At 38.3% G+C, this 17,548-nt stretch overlaps 1 pseudogene; it reads left to right on the forward strand.

Moving 5' to 3' along the window:
* Positions 1-4,713: 4,713 nt before the first annotated feature.
* On the forward strand, positions 4,714-5,199 carry LOC111754772 (protein archease-like; annotated as a pseudogene).
* Positions 5,200-17,548: the final 12,349 nt, after the last annotated feature.

The following is a 17,548-nucleotide window of genomic DNA, read 5'->3' on the forward strand; positions in this document are numbered from 1 at the left end:
CTTAGGAGAAAATAAAGCTGTTAATAGCTCTGCTTCTAAATATAGCTATTTTTGTACTTTCCCTGGAGCTGGTTCACAGAACAAGAGACCCTTTCTATGGCTTCCTTTGGATTGGTGTCTCTAAATTCAAAGTACAGGAATTATTCAAAGCTATTTAAAGTCCTAAATCACCAGTAGGAATGGAATTCAGCAATGCAGAGGCCAGGCAAGCAAGTTTTAGGGTTTGTTTTGTCATTGATGAAGACAATAATGTATCTGCTATGTGTCTTCAATGGACCAGCATTATTCTAGGTGCTAGGCTGGGGATGACAGCAAGATCCAAGGACAATTAATTCAAGGTTCCTATCTTCAAACCAATCTCTCTCTGTGTGTGTCTTTCTTCCTCTCTCTCTATGCCCCCAATATTAGTTCCATCTCATTCCATCCTCAACAAACACAGAAACTGCCATAGTAACATCACCAAGCACTTTCCCTTATTGGAAACAGTCGAGTCCAAGGCATTCACACCTTCAATTTTTTTTCAAACTCATACATAGTTTCATTCCTCTTCCCAAGTTTTAAAAACTGGTACACCATGGGTTAAAAATTATGACAATGATGCAACAAGGAAATAACTCAGTTGAGTTTTGCAAATCCCAAACACAGTTTTCTCTGTATACAAATGAACCCGGAAGCATGGGTTGGAACAACCGATGACCCTGTAATACAATCCTCTCTGTGCAAATAAGAGTGAGTGAGTGGGGCTGGTGTGGTTGACTGAGACTCTTCTCCAGGGGAGTTGGGTCAGGCCATGGCCTTTGTCTGTAGCTTCGTTGGAGGTCAGCAGCCTCTCAGCACCTGGGGAGCAGAATGATCTACTAACAGAGAATCAAAATTCAGGTGGAGATGGAGGGGGCAAAACAAACAAATGAACAAATGAGAAAGGAAAACCAGTCAAAGGTTCAAATAAAACTGATCAAAAGGTTTAAATCTGAGTATGGGCTCTGCAGCTTACTGACCCTCAGTTCCTATGCAACTCGCACAAGCTTTTTGAACCTCAGTTTTCCTATGTGTAAGTGGAAGGGGAGTGGTAACAACACCAGCCCTGATGACAGAAAGGCACAACTGTAAGATGTGAAACCACGCTGTAAGCTGGTGGGTGCATCACGAATATAAGAGACTGCACCACTGCTATCATAACACTCAGAATGGAATATTTTAAAAGTTCAAGTAGTCTAGTTGTGATTCGATTTGTCTCATCTATAGAGGAAAAAACTAGCCACCTGCTAAACAGAAGGTCAGCCAGCAAAGAGATGGGCAATAACTTATGAATTCTGTTGTGAGTTTCATTGACCCAAATAGCCACATGATGTTATCAGATACAAGACATAATTATTCAGACATTACACATGCACTCTCGGTGTGAGAAGAAAATGCTCTTGGTAGTTTTATCTTCTTTTAAAATTATTATTTCCTGTTCAGAAATGTTGGGTTTCAAGCTGTCTTTTTAGATTGCTCTGACTTACAAAGACTTCCACTCACTTTGTATTTCCCAAACACTCATCTTTTCACAAAGAGCTTTGTGTTGTCTCTTGGTAGGTTGGATGTCATTTTTCTGTCTTTGTTTGGTTCTCATTGCAAAGGAGTCAGGTAGATACAGGTACCTGGCTTGCAAGTTTGGGTGGACTCTGCTCACAGCCACAATCTGCCTTTGGGTCCACTCCAACCATCTTTGTTAAAGCAGATTTTCATACTTTCCCTATCAGATACACACTCAAATGCCTTTGGGCCAAAGTTTGCTACACACTTCGTCACTCACTTGCATAGTTTGCACTCATCTGAAAGCTGAGATATAAATATCATCATCTTTTGCTTAGTAAAATACATAGTTCCTTACAAGGTGGCCCAAGAGATCTAAGCCTAGAGCAAAATGAAAAAGCAATACTCATCCAGAACAAACATTACAAAGCTAATTTCCTTATTAGAGTCTGAAGATTCAAACATTATCTTAGTATTAGCCACAATCACCATTAACATTGACTGAGTACTCTCGCTCGTCAAGGCTCTGCCAAGCCAATGGAATGAAGGGGAGAAAAACTGGCCAACAGATCCACCCCTTGTTCAACAGAGAAATGTTCAGAGATCAGGTAAGGCAGGTGAAGCAGTCACAGTGTAAACAATAGGAAGAGAACTGCTTGTCACTTGGATTTTGTCCAACCCAGCTATGTCACCATGGTGCTACTCCTCCAGCCACTCTGACCCTGGCCTTCTCATCGGCAAAGTAGCTGTCACTGTCCTTTCTTGCTTGAACATTTTGCTTTGCATACTGAGAGTTTTTCTCATCTATACACATTTAATGCATCAATGGCGGGATCTCAAACCTTTTATTTTCTGGAAAAAATGAAATGTTTCATGACATCAACCTCATGCTTGTGTATGGCTGATGTTTGCATTAAAACTCACCCAATTGAGGACTAAATTAGGGATAATGTGAGGAAGAAGGTGCTCAATCAGGTCCTCCTTTTCAGCCCATGTTTTGTCTTAGCTTGATATACTTCTCCCTTGCCCTGGTTCTTACTGTCTTCTGGGAGAGGGAGCAGGGAAGCTCAAGTGTAAATGGCTTCATTAATTGTGTTGTTTCTCAGTTCCCACGTTAGGTTCTTATAAGGCCCCTTCTGATTGTTACCTGTTAGTCCTGCTTCTCGCTCTTATTTCCAATGCTCAGGCGCTATCAATTTAAGGGCTTAATACACACCATTTTGTTTGAATGTGTTCTTATAAGATGTGGAGTTTTGCTTTGTGTGAATCTATTTTTAGATTCTGTTAATGTTACCAGGTTGTATATTTTTACTTTCCTGAGGAAGCTGGCAAAAGAATCCCTTCTACCGCATCTCCTGTTCTCCACCACAAAGGGTGACTTCAAGCAGACGACATTTGCTAATGCTATCCTCCCCACAGAGCAAAGGGGCACTTAGTATTCTCTTTTGTGACAACAGGAAGGGGAACTCTATGGCACATGGATGGAGAATGCAAGTTTTCCAGTCAAACCTACTTTAGTCTGAATCCTGTTTCTCTACATTTGTATCACATCAGGTAAATTACTCAGTCTCTCAAAAATCTCCTGTTTCTTCATCTTACAATGAGGATAAGGGTAAATCATGAGAATACTGTGAAGATTAGACACGATAGGCTTAGAACCATGAGGGATGGCCCAGAGTAAATTCTAAATAAATGACACCTGACTTAGTAATAAATACCTAGCAGAGTGCTCACAGAGGTTATGCCCCACAGGTCTCTTGTACAGGAGAGAGCTTAGAATGAAGACGAACAGAAAGTGAAGAATTTTAAAGCCATGTCTGGAAGCATGAAAAATTATATAATTAAAATCTTTCAATCATTAATCCTCAAATCTCTGGGATAAAAGATTCCAAAGCAGACAGTCACTTAAAGTGTCAGAACTGGTCTTTTCTGGACCAGCAAAAAGAAAACAGTGGTCTTTCAGGTGTAGTTTTTTCTTTTTTTTTCCTTTTTTTAAACATTAAAATATGTTCTTTGAAGCATATGGTTTTTCTCAACCTAGCTTCCCCCCTTTCTAAATGAGTCTTGAACATATGTTAGTTTGCCAACAAACTGATATCATCTTGGTTAATAGTGTTGTACCAGAACACTGAGGTTTCCTGCTTAAGGAAACTTCAGGTTACAGAAAGTTAGAGCTTAAATGGTCCTTCGAGACCATCTGCCCTGCCCTTTCTTTGTACCTGAGGCACCTGAGTAGATGAAGCTGTTTTTGTCATTGTCACATGCTTTGTGTGATGTGCTCCAATAGACAGGAAGAGATCATGCAAATAGTTCCTGTGACGCACACTAAGTGAATTCTGGTGTTGTCTCCAAGTTCATGGATGCCTTCGTGGACTCAGCAGAAGGGGTCATGCCTGATGGTTCCTTCGGGCAAAGAAATGCTCTAGAGTGGTCTCTGAAATCAGAACAGATAAGAGAGGAATGCGGCTTAAATTTAGCAGCTCATGCGTTCTCACATGTTCAGCCTAGAGCCTTTCCCATCACCCCACCACTTTAACCTTTAAAGGGCCTGCCCTGGGGAACAAAGAGCTCAGTCACTGCCCTGCAGCACTATAAACTCTAGACTGTGTGTCTAGAGCAGCCCAGCCAGGTGAGTCAGACAAGTGACTCCCAAAGCCACAGTGATCTGAGCATGATTACAAAAACCCCAACCTGTCGCCTTAGCTAGGGAAGAAAGCTACTTCCTCAAAGAAATGTCTTTGACAAGTCTAATTCATCAGAGATTGGAAAATATGTTGTACTTCTCTATTTATACTTACCAAACTGGCTTAACCACCCTTATTAAATGCTGTCATGTATGAAAATGGTATCTATTAACTTCTGGCAGAATGATAAACTTAACTTTCCTCTTTGTTTCTCAATATAATATTTGTGTGGTTGCTTTCAAATAGTTTCTTCTAAGTCTACAATCAACATCCACATTTACTCAGTTTGTTAAATCAGGGTTAGAAAAATCAGTACACACATCGTTAAAACTAGATAGCTTTTGATGACAGACTTTGGACCAGTGGATGGTGGGATGGATTTTATTTATAATTAGTATCAAAAATGTAAGGCAGAGCAACCTGACTTTATACTTTCACATTAAAGCTACTAGAGAGAATAAATATATGAAATTTTGTGGTTCCAAAAGAATCTTTAAGATTCAGTTCTGCAATCATGGCACAGGAATCGGACGATGTGAAAGATTATAATTTAAGAGGACCAGGAAGCAATCAAGGTCAAGCAAGTATCCTCCACTCGTTCGAAAGTACGAATATTTGGATCATACCACAAGGGCCAGCTGCAAAACCAGGAGGGACCCTGGAGGAAGTGGGAGCGGCATGCATGGCCGCGTTTGCTTATGAGACAGACACTGGACCGCAGAACCCTGCCCAACAGAAGTGGGAACCCAAGAGAGGCACTTAGTCTCTTCGATTTCAATTTTTTGGATGAATGGCTTTATAAATTTAGTGCCAATGAATTCTTCATATCCCAGCAAGTGAAAGTACTTAGTACTGTTCAAAGAAATTTCAAATTACTTTCATTTAGGTGGGGAGAAGAATCTTCACTTCCCAAGCATCCTCAGGGAGCAGAAATCAAAGCAATAACGTATTCAACAAGGAAGAGAAACCAGAAGTTTTTGTGATCATTGACATTTAACACACACACACACACACACACACACACACACACAGATTCTATGAAGAGCTGCTTTTCTGCTTCTTCTTTAAAAGATACAGTAATTCCATTTCTCTAGTAATTTTTGACAAATGGAAAAAGTGTGACTTTGGAAGCAGAAAATAAGCTGGACATGGTGGCATATCCCAGCTACTCTCAGGGGTTTAGGAAAGAGAATCTAAAATTCAAGGCCAGCCTTAGCAATTTAGCAAGATTTCATCTCAAAATTAAAAAAATAAATAAATAAAAGAGGGCAGGAAGGGCTGAACATGGTGGAGCACACCTGTAATCCCAGAATTTGGGAGGCTGAGGAAGGAGATTGTGAGTTTGAAGCCAACTTGGACTGCACAGGCAAGACTGTCTCAAAATAAAACAGCCTCAATCCTCCCTGGATTTCAATCACAGTACTAGAACAGAAAAATATAAATGAAAAATCAGAGAATTTAAAAATTCTTTAAATAGATACATTTTAGAATTTAGTGTACTAATATTTAATGGAGGGACTTCGGAAAATTTGTTGCTTTTTTTCTGCTAGATTTCAGGTCTTACAAATTCCTCCTTATCAAATAAACTGCATTTATTAAGACATAATCAACCTATTTTCACATTTTAATCATCTAAGACATATATAACTATAATCACAGCTTCATGATAATCAATGTTATCAAACTGCATTAATTTAACTCTAATCAAAAACAAAAATGCCATGACATTCTTGTTAATTAATGCAGTTTTATTTTTGGGAAATGTGCAATCTCTCTGGGACTTCTTGAGGTAATAAAAATAATTTTTAAATCCCTGTTGCCTCCTTTAAAGACCCATCTGTGTCTCAGTGGATGAACTACAGGTTTAGAGTCTCATAAAAGGCCAACTTTAGAAGTTACTAGAGCCTTGAGTTGGGCCAGGTTTGCCTTTTATTTCTATTTCTGTCTCCCAAAAACAATATACATATAAATCAGGCCCTGCCGTGGTGTGAGCCTGTAACCCCAGTGCTCCAGAAAACTGAGGCAAGAAGACCTCAAGTTCACGCCCAGTGGCAACTCTGCGATTTAGAATTTATTTCAAAATTTTAAAAAAGACTAAAAGAGATGGGGATGTACATCAATGTAAAGGTCTTAGGTTCATTCTGTTGCATTTGGTCTTTGAAAAAAGATATACAATTCCAAGACATGAGCACAATGCTTACTTTATTCTAGAGTCTAAATTTCACTATCTGAAAAATGGGAATAACTAAGAGAAAAATTCAGAAACAAAGAAAGAAAGCAATTGAGAAATCTGACAGAAAAAAAATTAGGTTTCCTGAGTCAAGAGGACTTTGTGAGCCAGAGCTGGTGGCACATACCTGTAATTACAGCACTTGGGAGGCTGAAGTAGGATTGCTGTGAGTTCCAGGCCAGCCTGGACTACACGGTAAAACAGTGACTCAAAAACAAAACAAAACAAAAGAAGGAAACAGAACCTTGTGATATTAATATTTCATCATTTTTGTAGGACACTATCTGTGTCTCAATCTGTTTGAGATTCTAAAGTATTCCAGAGTTCCAACAAGACAAGATTTAATACCATTGTAAGTGATTCGAATTTAATTTCAGGGAAAAAAAAACCAGTACAAGAGTACAAATTATTTTGTCTTTTGTGAGTAAAGTCAGACATTTTAAGTTAAGCCAGAGACTCAGTTTTATTTCAATTAGGAATAAAAAACGGGTTCAGTTATATCCACATATGCTTCTCCTATAGCATGGTAACTGTTTGGAGTAACTTTCCTTAGGAAACAAAGCTTTTCAGTCCATAGCTAACAGGATATTTTAAAATGTGTACTCATAAGACAAAAGACCCCCTTGACTTCAGATATTTCAAGAAATTCCTGTTGGATTGAATTCCAAATCACACATGTTCATTCTTAAGCAAGTAAGTCAACTATCTATGTCAGGTGCAAAAGAACAGAAAACTCCAACAAAGAAACAAAAAAACTTTTATTTACTCTGAGAATTTCAAAATTCTCAGTATTAACTCTAACCTCCGGAAGAACTGAGTGCTAAGGAAGTTAGCCTGAGGAAACAAAGATGATTCCAACTAGATGTAACGTTCCAAAAGAACACCATTTCTTCCTTTCATCTGTATCACTCTTGGCTGATCATCTACTCTATAAGAATATCTATTTTGCAGAAATGTTTCTCTGGGGTACTCAGTGAAATCAAAAGAAACCCTAGACATGGTTTGTACTACAGTCTCTTTGGTGGCTTTTGTCTTCTGGTCAATTGGTAATCGGGTAACTTAAGATAATGAATGTAAAAATGCTCACTATCAACTTGCTACCTCAGTGTTCTCAGTGAATTGTCTAACATGAAGCCCAGGCTCACAGTATACCTACAAAGCTTTCCTGACCCTCTACCAGCTGGTCTTGCTCCAACAAACCTTCAATCTCAAACCCTCTACCCTACTCTCTGTCCCAGAACAGCTCCTAGCTACATCTGCTGGCAAGTTCATCTCCTCTATTGCTGTGTTTGCTCCTGATATGCACCTGAGTGCAGTGCCACTCCTGCTGGTCTACTCTTCTACAAACCTTAGTTTGTCCCTGAGGAACCATTTTCTTGTGAAGCTCTTTCTACTGATCCAGCCCCAAAGAATCATTTCCTTTGCAGAGTTTCTGTTCTGCTCATGGCCAGTGTCCCATTCATTCACATCAACCCATGATTTTCCAAAAAGCCAAGAAACCACTTCATTGTATTTCTGCTACTACCTACGAACATGTAAACCTATAAGATTACAGTACTATGAGTTCCCTAGGGAAAGGATAATCTTGCATTTCTGAAGCATTGCTTCGCCACAGAGACATTGACTTCTCTAAAATGAATCTATTGATAAGCTAAATTCAAGAATTAAGGATGAGCCAGTTCCTAATTAAATTGATCTAGCAGACCAGTTAGACTTTCTTTGTGCTTTTGAATTTGTAGTAAGGTAAGGGCAAAATTCAATTCCCAAAGTTAGTGAGATAACCTTCACAAAGATTTCTAGTATATAAGTAGGATCCTAAAATGACTGACATTATGATATTATGATCATATAGAGCAATATGATTAATATTGCTTAACCAAATGTGAATGAAAGGAAATCAGAGATAACAGAAAGAAACTTAGCTCTTTTTAGTGGACTCATTTTTACTGTACACTATGGTAGCTTCTTGACAGGAATTAACTAATTTTATCTTAATAGATGTTATGAAGACCTCTGCATTTCAAAAACTCATTTCAAAAGCCATTTCAGACTGACTCTGGGAAAAGAAAAAGATGAACAATTTCTTATCATGCCGAGTGCTTCACAACTGTTTGTATTTGTTGTCCTGAAACAAATTTGCTGACTCCAAATCAGGTGCTTTTGTGTCTAACCAGTAATACCAGTCCCATTTAAAGCAAACAATACTTCTGCGGCCTGGTACCTAGGAAGCAAAACAAACATCAGGAAGTAAGTTATTGATTATGCAGTTTAATGGCTTAAGAATGATAGGCAACACCATGAAGCATTTCCTGGGGGCAAATTCTTAAACGTTACTCCCCCCCCCACCCATAATCTGAATCACAGAGATTAGGTAAAGTCCAGAAATTTGCATGGCGCACTCCAGGCAATTCTGATACTGGAAGTTCCTGGTCACATTTTAAACAGTACTAATTTAAAGGAACACTCTTATTTTGATCTAGAAGAGCTGGAAAAAAATTTACAAAATGGAAGAGTAGCTTCCATTACCTTGCAATTTGTTTACATGCTATTTATGCTCAGACACACCACACACACACACACACACACACACACACACACACACGGAGATGACTATAACATCAGTGGCTGTTGTCATTTGTAACTCACAGATTCAACAAAGCTTAGAAATTGGTGATACCAAATTACTATGGAATTGAGCTCGTGATTGAAAACAGACTTGCTAAAAAGGTTGTTAGAAACAGTCCATTTCTGATGCAGTAGAGAAAGCTCCTGTTGGACTTGCTCTTCCACAAATAAACTTTGAGAAAACATTTTTAATTAATCTGAAAGTACTACAGAGTAAACAAAAGTAGGCAGGTTCGACCTTGACATTTGGAAGATAAGAATGGCACAGATGGTAAGGTGAATTTCCGGTTTTTGTTTGTCTTGCTCTTGGATGGAGGGAAGGTAGCCAGGTGGCACTGCTGAAACAGTGATTTTATAAAAAAGCTTATTTTTTCTGATCTGAAGAACCAAGGAAAAGCATTCAGAGTAACCACAACAACTGAAGAATAAGAAGTAACATTAGAAAGGAGCAGGCCAAAGAGGGGGAGCCACAAAATATAAACTCCACAAATTGCAAACTTTGCTCTGGATGACTCCTAAAATGCCTATGTACAGGGCAAAGTGGGAACAGCCCAGTTAAATATGTAAGAACAAAAAGGTGGCTTCAGCTGCTTCCCAGAATTAGAGCTTTCACCTTGAATCCAAGGAAGACAATTAATAACTAAATCAAATATAGATACACTTAGATCTTTCAGATTATGCACAAGAAAACTTTCACAATATCTAGAGTACAATCCAAAATTATCCAATACATGAAGGTAGAAAAATGTGATCCATTCTCAAGAAAAATTAAGTGATCTTGACAATCCTTAAATGTTTAAAGTATGCAAATGATAATTTTAATGTATATAGTTATTATAACTACATTTAGGTTGTAAAAAACAACATATTCATAATGAATAAAAAGAGGAAACTTTAGCAAAGATATAGAAACTATAAGAAATAGAAATCCTAGCGAATATAATAGCTGAAATAAATATTTACCCTATGGACATAGAATAGGATAGAGATAACAAAGGAAAATGTCAGTAAGCAAGAAAACAGATTAATAGAAATTATACAATCTAAAGAACAGAAAACAAAAGAATTATCATTTTCAAATCCAGTTTAATCAGGAACCAGTTTAATCCTATTTAATCAGATGACTCTCCTTCCTCCATGCTAACAAAATACCTTCTAAAGAAGGCAAAACTAGACTAAGAGACCAAGTGCAGTTCAGTGTAATGACACAATATTAAAAATAGAAAAATATGAGGGTGGGAGGTATAGCTCAGAGGCAGAGCATTTGCTTAGCATGTGCAAGGACCTGGACTCCATCCCCAGCAGTGCAAAAACAAAACAAACAAAGACAGAAAACTCGGATAGAAATTGAAATATCTAAGGTGCAAACAACCCCCACCCCCACCATAGCTCTTTTTCTCAATGTTATCAATTAGATTTACACTGTCTAAACAAGACATTAGAATGTTCTGCTTTGGGGGAATCTTACCAACCCAAGAGGAAGGACCCAATGATCTGATAGTCAAGGCTGTGCTCAGTAGCAAAGCATGCAACCAGTTTCTATCTAGGAGAACATTGCCTGAATGACATCATTCCAACCAGAAGGGGAAAAGAGAACTGGGAGATCTATCATCCGGTATGCAGACTCTCATCAAATACTTGTCTTTTAACTCAAAGCTGTCTCTCAGCATCTGTTGTGCCAAATATTCCCTGCAAGGAGGTAAACTGACTAAACCGTGAGGGCCAGTGGGAGGTTTATTTTCTACCTATATTCTTTTTTGTAATTTTGAATTTTGTAGTATAACTAAATATTATTTATAAAAACTAAAATGTTTATGTGTGAGTGCTCAGAGGGAGATCAGCAAATGTATTTGCGGCAATATCTTCCAAGAGTGGAAAAGCAAGGGAAGAGGAGAAAAGTCAAAGGATAAAGGTAGGAAATTTAGAGTCATTTCAAGAAATCTGATGTCAGCTGGTGGCAGTCCTGAGAAAGGAATGAAAGAAAAAAGAACTGGGAAAAGTATTAGAGAAATAATATAAATGTTCCTAGAACTGAATACTAGATTGAAAGTAATCATCTAATGGCAAGAATATGAATGAATAAACAATGATCCACTTTAAAGTACACTAGGAAGCCAGGCATAGAGGTACACGCCTGTGATCCCAGCAGAGGCAAGAGGATTGCTGCGAGTTGGAGGTCAGCCTGGGCTACACAGTGAGACCCTGCCTCAAAAAAATAAAAAACTTTTTGAAAGTATGTCAAGTATTTTAAAAAAGAAGAAATCAGCGTGGTGGTACATGCCTCTAATCTTAGCGCTCAGGCAGCTGAAGCAGGAGGATCACCGTGAGGCCAGCCCATACTATATAATGAAACCCTGTCTCAAAAAGCAAAACAAAACAAAACAAAAGCCAACAATAAAAGCACTTACACAAAACAAAATAGTCGCATGCAAAGGAAATCAGATCTTCAATAACAACACTGGAAGGCAAAAGTTGAACAAAGGTTAACTTCCAAATTCTGAGGGGAAATTGTGTTCATACCTAGAATTCTATAACCACCCAAAGCATCGATCAAGTGTAAGAATGAAGACCTTTTCAAATATGTAAGGAATCTATAATGGTACTTCCAATGTACCTTTTCTCAGTAAACCTCTAGAGGATATGCTAAAGAAAAATAAGGCAGTAACGTAAGATAGAGACACAGCACACAGCAAAAGTAGAAGGAAAATCTAGAGGGAGCTGGGCAGCCGGCCTTAGGGTACAGCTGAGGTAAGCTGGGGCAGCAAAGAGTTTGGAGAGGGAAACCTCGGAGAACAATGGAATTGGATGATTATTTAAATCATTAGAGCATTTGAAAGCAAAATACAGTAAAACCTTGAATCATGAGTAACTTGTTCTGCGAGTATTTCACCACACAAACAAACCTTTCTAATAAATTTTAACTTGATAAACAAGTATGTCTTGCAATGTGAGTGATATGTGATACCAAAGGTCACATGAGCCAGTGGTTCTACTCCCAACACCCCCATCCTGAGATTGTGAATGTTGGTCTCCCAACAGCAAAAGGCTATGGTAGAGATCTCATTTGCAGGGGAGGAGGAGAGAAGGAATCCTGCAGAGACAATTCCCGCAGAGGAAGCCCTCACTTCATATGAGATTAGGAAGATGTAGAAATTGTGGGATACAGTGCAACGTTTTGTAGAAAAGTACCTCCTGAATAACAGGGCTGTAGAAGTGAGACCGATGAATCTGTGTAATGATAATAGACTGTCACATTTCTGTGAAATGCTTAAAAGGAGGCAGGAGCTAGTGCCATTGGATAGGTTCCTTGTTAAAGTGGCATAAAAAGAAAAAGATTCCATTGAGCTGATACAAAGACTGATTCTGTGAGTGGTAATGAAAGTCACCCTACCCAGTAACCCTCCTCTCTCTCCTCTCCCTCACACCAGCCAGGAAGGTTTTTAAAGGTAAGTACAAGTTAATTTTTCCTTATATTTTATATTTTCTTTATTATTTTTATTACAATATTGTGATGATTTTATATGAATAAATCTAAAATAAATAAAACCCAGTATGTGGAATGAATCATCTGAGTTTCCATTATTTCTCATGGGAAAATTCACTTTAATAGACAAGTATTTGTCAGCATATTTCTGCAACAAATTAGGCTTGCGAACGAAGGTTTTATTATAGAAGATTTTGGCAGATCTAAATGATCATGTGATCCAGAAATATAAGGAAAGGGAAATAAAAGGTAATTAGTATCCATACTAAAAACAAAAATTTCTAAAATGAACAAAGTGTAAGCTACAACATACCACTTTGCCCAAAAGTGAACAATAAATACACAGTCATAACAAACACTAAATGTGATTTAACCATAAATTTGATGAAACTATGTTGAAAGAATCAGAGAAGTAGAAGCCACGCATGGTGGCACATGCCTGTAATCTCAGCACTTGAGAGGTTGAGGCAGGAGGATTGCCATGAGTTCAAGGCCAGCCTGAATTACAGAGTAAGACTTTGTCTCAAAAAAAATTCGGAATACAATAAGGAACGTAATGGCTTATATGTAGACATCCCCCAAAGTCTCATGCCGTGATAGGTGGTGCGTTTTCGGAGGTGGCTAGATTTAGGTGAACGTGAATTAAGAGAGTGATACTGGGAATAAGGGTCGTGGGATTAGATTAGTCCACTATTTGGTTATCATAGTGCTGGGTGTGAGTGATGGAAAGCCCAACCTGGGTGTGGGTGACACCTACTGAAAGGCTTGTATCTGGGATGAGATAAAAGGGAAACGGAGGCTCACTGCTGCCCTTGCTGGTTGCTGTCTTCTGCCTGCCACGATAAGAACTGTTTGTCCTCTGTGATGTCCCTCTTCCGTGCCAGCCTGCCCTGGAGACAGCCGACTATAGACTGAACCCTCTACAAACTGTGAGCTGAAACAAACCTTTCTTCCTTTAATTTGTAAATGTCGGGTATTCTATACAACCAATGAGAAAAGTACCTAAAATGGAATGCATAAATACTAAACTTGCCCACTGTCATACAAACTAATAAGTCACATCTGGTAATAGCAAATCAAAAAATAACAGGACTTAAGTATTATTTAGAACCAAGGAGGTAAATTCTAGAATAATCAACTGAAAGAATGGATTAAAAGCAATCATCTTTGGACAGCAAGGTCACAGGTAGTTGTGGAAGTGAGAACAGTTGTTTTTCATTATTAACTTTTAAATTCAATTTAATTTTTAAACAAGTCCTGTGTAACTTTGATAAATATGAAAAGTAGCTCAAAATAAATATGTATAACAAAGTGAAGCCTAAATTTTCACCCATTAGAAATACCCTAAAGAATGAACCCAAGAAAGGTAACAAGCTAAGATTTAAGTTATGTTCATTATCTGTCCCTGCACATCTGAGCACTTAATACATGCCACCTGATTTAACTGCAGAACATTCTTATGTTAGATCTTAAAATTTTAGTTGCTTAGGCAGAGAGAAGTTCAGTGACTTATCCAAGACTCATGCAACTCTTAAATACTCGAGTCGGGATTTAGACTGAGACAGAAGGATCTAGAATCTAGGCAATTCACTACTAATTTCCCCTTTAGGGAAAAATTTTTTTCCTTTAATCCTTCTCTCTGTTCCTTCTATTTTACACTTTACTTAGATTCAGTGGCTGTACTGCACATAAAACATGAAAATAAGCTCCATGTCTCAAAATATTTAAAAAAAATATTTGTAAGAATTTTAAGAGCAAATGTCTTTATTGTTATAAATTATATGTTATACAGTATTACCCGCCACATAAGAATTTCTTTCAAAATCAGAAAAACCCATTACTTCTCTCCCAAAGCTTTAACAGATCTCTGAATCAAGACAGAGATGATAATTTAAAAAAATCCCTGACTTATAAAGTGTCTGTCATTTTGAAACCATTAAGGTTGAAGACACTTAAACCTTGCAGCATCATCAGAGCAAGAACACAATCTAACATCAATATCCTTCCCACGTCTGGAAGTATTATTTCCCTATGTGTGAGCAGTACAACAGTCAGTATATAAGAAAATTACTACTGAAATCCCCATCCCAGTTACCATGGTCCCTGAGTTATCTAGGCTACTTGGACTACCAATCAGGGAATCCCAACAAATGGGTTCTGCATCCTAAAGGATGAGTTTGAATATAGATGCAGCATTTCCTTACATCATCATATGCCATCTTGACTTATCAGAAAACATATTTTCCAAAACTTAATTTGTTCTGAGATTCTGGGGAAGATGGCCACGGTCATGTTTGTCACCTTATGTGAAGTTTATGAACAGAAGCAAAATTTTGCCAAATGTTCCTGTTAGTGAATCAAATTGCATAAACAAGCATTCATAAACTGAGGTATTTATATATATAATAAATACACAAAATTATGTGCTTATCTCACAACACTGAATTGTGAAAAGGCTCATGAATTGCTACAATTGGGTTGGTTATTTCACTGTAGTCTGTATAGCAAGCACCTTTAGGAAAAATATCTCATTTTTTGAACATGGTATTGATATGCACATCCATTTGCTGTTTATAATAAACATGCAGGATAGTAGTGTTACCTTTATCTCTAAAATAAACTATAAAGACTAAACTCAGACAAGAAACTTGCCCAGAATTATACAATAGGCTCCCAGTAAGCATGAATCAAATTCAGTTACATTAGTAGATTTCACCATTCTCCAAAATATTCTTGGTTTCTCTTATCTGTAAGAATAAAGCTATAGTACATTTGGATGATTCAGAGCCATGGAATATTTTTCAAAGGTCACTGTCTTTTCTTGCCAAGTATGTGCAGAAGGCCTGATGAAAAGTGATTACTTTCAAGAAGATTTGAGATATAGTCAGAAGCATGGAAATAATCTTGTCATTCATCAAAATATAAACTAATGGTCAGTATGACATGAGCATTGTCTTAGGATTTTTGGAGAAGAGGGAAAAAGAGGGAAGAAGAGGGAAGAAGTGTGTGATTTACATCACTGAAATGAATCTTAGGTTTCCCTCAATTTCAAAACAATTCATTAGTAAATTGATGGCACTTCAAGCTTTGACAAGTATTTGATGTTTAGCATCTGCCCTTCCTTTGAAAGAACATTAGTTATCTTCCTGAGAGTTCTGGGAACATTGTAAGGGTCTATACATCTTTCAAGGGCAATGGCTTAGTATATAAAATATCATTTTAAACCTTTAAAGTTGTCTTTGTCAACCTTCAATTTCTTAAAAATTAGGACATCACAGTGACATTATAAGGGTGCAGTTGTCTATAATTCACACAGCTAAATTTGGTTTCTGCATTGTCAAATATGCAAGCATATTGTTTGGAATAATAGTTAATAATAGTCTCCACCATCACTTAAAAGCTACAGCCAAAATGCAAGTGTCTCTCTAGCAAGATAATGAATTAATGAGGAAGGCCTCATTCAAACCAATAAGTAACACCAGCATTCAGCATTATCTAGGCATCTACTACCTTGAATGTCAAGTTACATCACAGTGTGATCACTAAGCATACATCCATTACCACCTCTTCGGCAAGGGCTTGAGCTGAACAGCTGGCACTCGTGTTCTGCAGGAAATGATGACTACAATAAGAAGACAACCCTCGGGTTTACAGAGCTTCTGTTGAGAACCAGGGCAAGCTGCTGAATTAAGAAGAGAAGCGAATTTAAGACTCTGAGATTCGAGGGACCTGGAATTGCTCCTTTACTACACTGCCCAGGAAAGCCTTCTATAATTCCCCCCAGCACAAGTTTACATTGAATCTTCCCCATCTGGTCCCTCAGAGACCGCCTTCATTTCCTGTCTTTTTCCTTACTGCCCTGTGCCTTGGGAGGCTGACCTCTGAGGGCTGCATTCACATAGCTCCAATACCCTCTGGTCTGCTCTTGACATACCAAGCAAGGGATCAGAGTACGGTGGCAGAGTGAGGATGGAATGTGGACTCCCCCGACACAGCACAACTGGAATTCACCTCCTTAAAACTCAACACAGCCCCTCAGCTGCTGTTCTCACCAGTTGCTGTACCTACACAGCCCCCTCCCATGCCCTCATATTCACGGTGGCAGTGATGTCCTGCTGTCAGCCATCCTGGTATTTCCCCACTTCTTGCTGTTTTTTACTAAACCTGCTCCACCTTGATAATTGTCTTGGTAAGTGTCCCTCATGGGTCTCACTGGTAGCTAACTTAGGCTGGTTCTTGTATGGGGATTTTGCAGAACACAGAGCCTCACTTCTCTAGCAACATGATAAGTCTTTGCCAATGGATACTACCATCTCACCCTTGTTTTGCCCTCAGTGAAGTGCAGAGCATATAGAGGATAACTTTTCAGTCCTTGTTAACTAAAGGATGATAAAATTTGGAAACAGCTTGTTACATGTAAGCTTATTTTAGTGGTAAAATATACTTATCCATGAATTTAATAACCAATTTGCCTCCATATTCTGTTGTACACTGCCATATTTTTTTCCTAAGGCCTTTGGAAATGTAAGAAGTGACACATATGGTATATCCTGATATGTAGATAACTGTGTGTGTTTATGTGCACATGTGTGTGGGTGTCTTTATCTGTCTATCCATTTAGCAGTTAATATATTCCCAGTCAGGGATGCAGCTGCATGGACACAGTCCTTAACAGAAGGCAGACCAATGATAACAAAAGGATGGGCTCTGCCATGGTATCACGGATCTGTATCCCAGCACTCAGGAGGCTGAGGCAGGAAAATTACTGCTAGTCTGAGGCCATCCTGAGCTACTAATGAGCTCAAAGCCAGCTTGAAAGTGAAACTCTGCCTTAAAAAGCAAAAAATAGGTTCCAAAATATAGCTCTGAGTGCTGGCTCTGGCAGCACATATACTAAAATATAGCTCTGAGTTTCATCTCTAACCCTGGTCACTTGTGTTACCTTGGGCAAGTTGTTTACATTCTCAGGTCCTTTTCCTCTTCTGCAAGAGCAGTGCTAATATCATC

The sequence above is a fragment of the Cavia porcellus genome, unplaced genomic scaffold (genome assembly GCF_034190915.1).
Source record: "Cavia porcellus strain 051 isolate PalLab524CR breed Dunkin Hartley unplaced genomic scaffold, mCavPor4.1 scaffold_24, whole genome shotgun sequence".
Taxonomy (NCBI): Eukaryota; Metazoa; Chordata; class Mammalia; order Rodentia; family Caviidae; genus Cavia; species Cavia porcellus.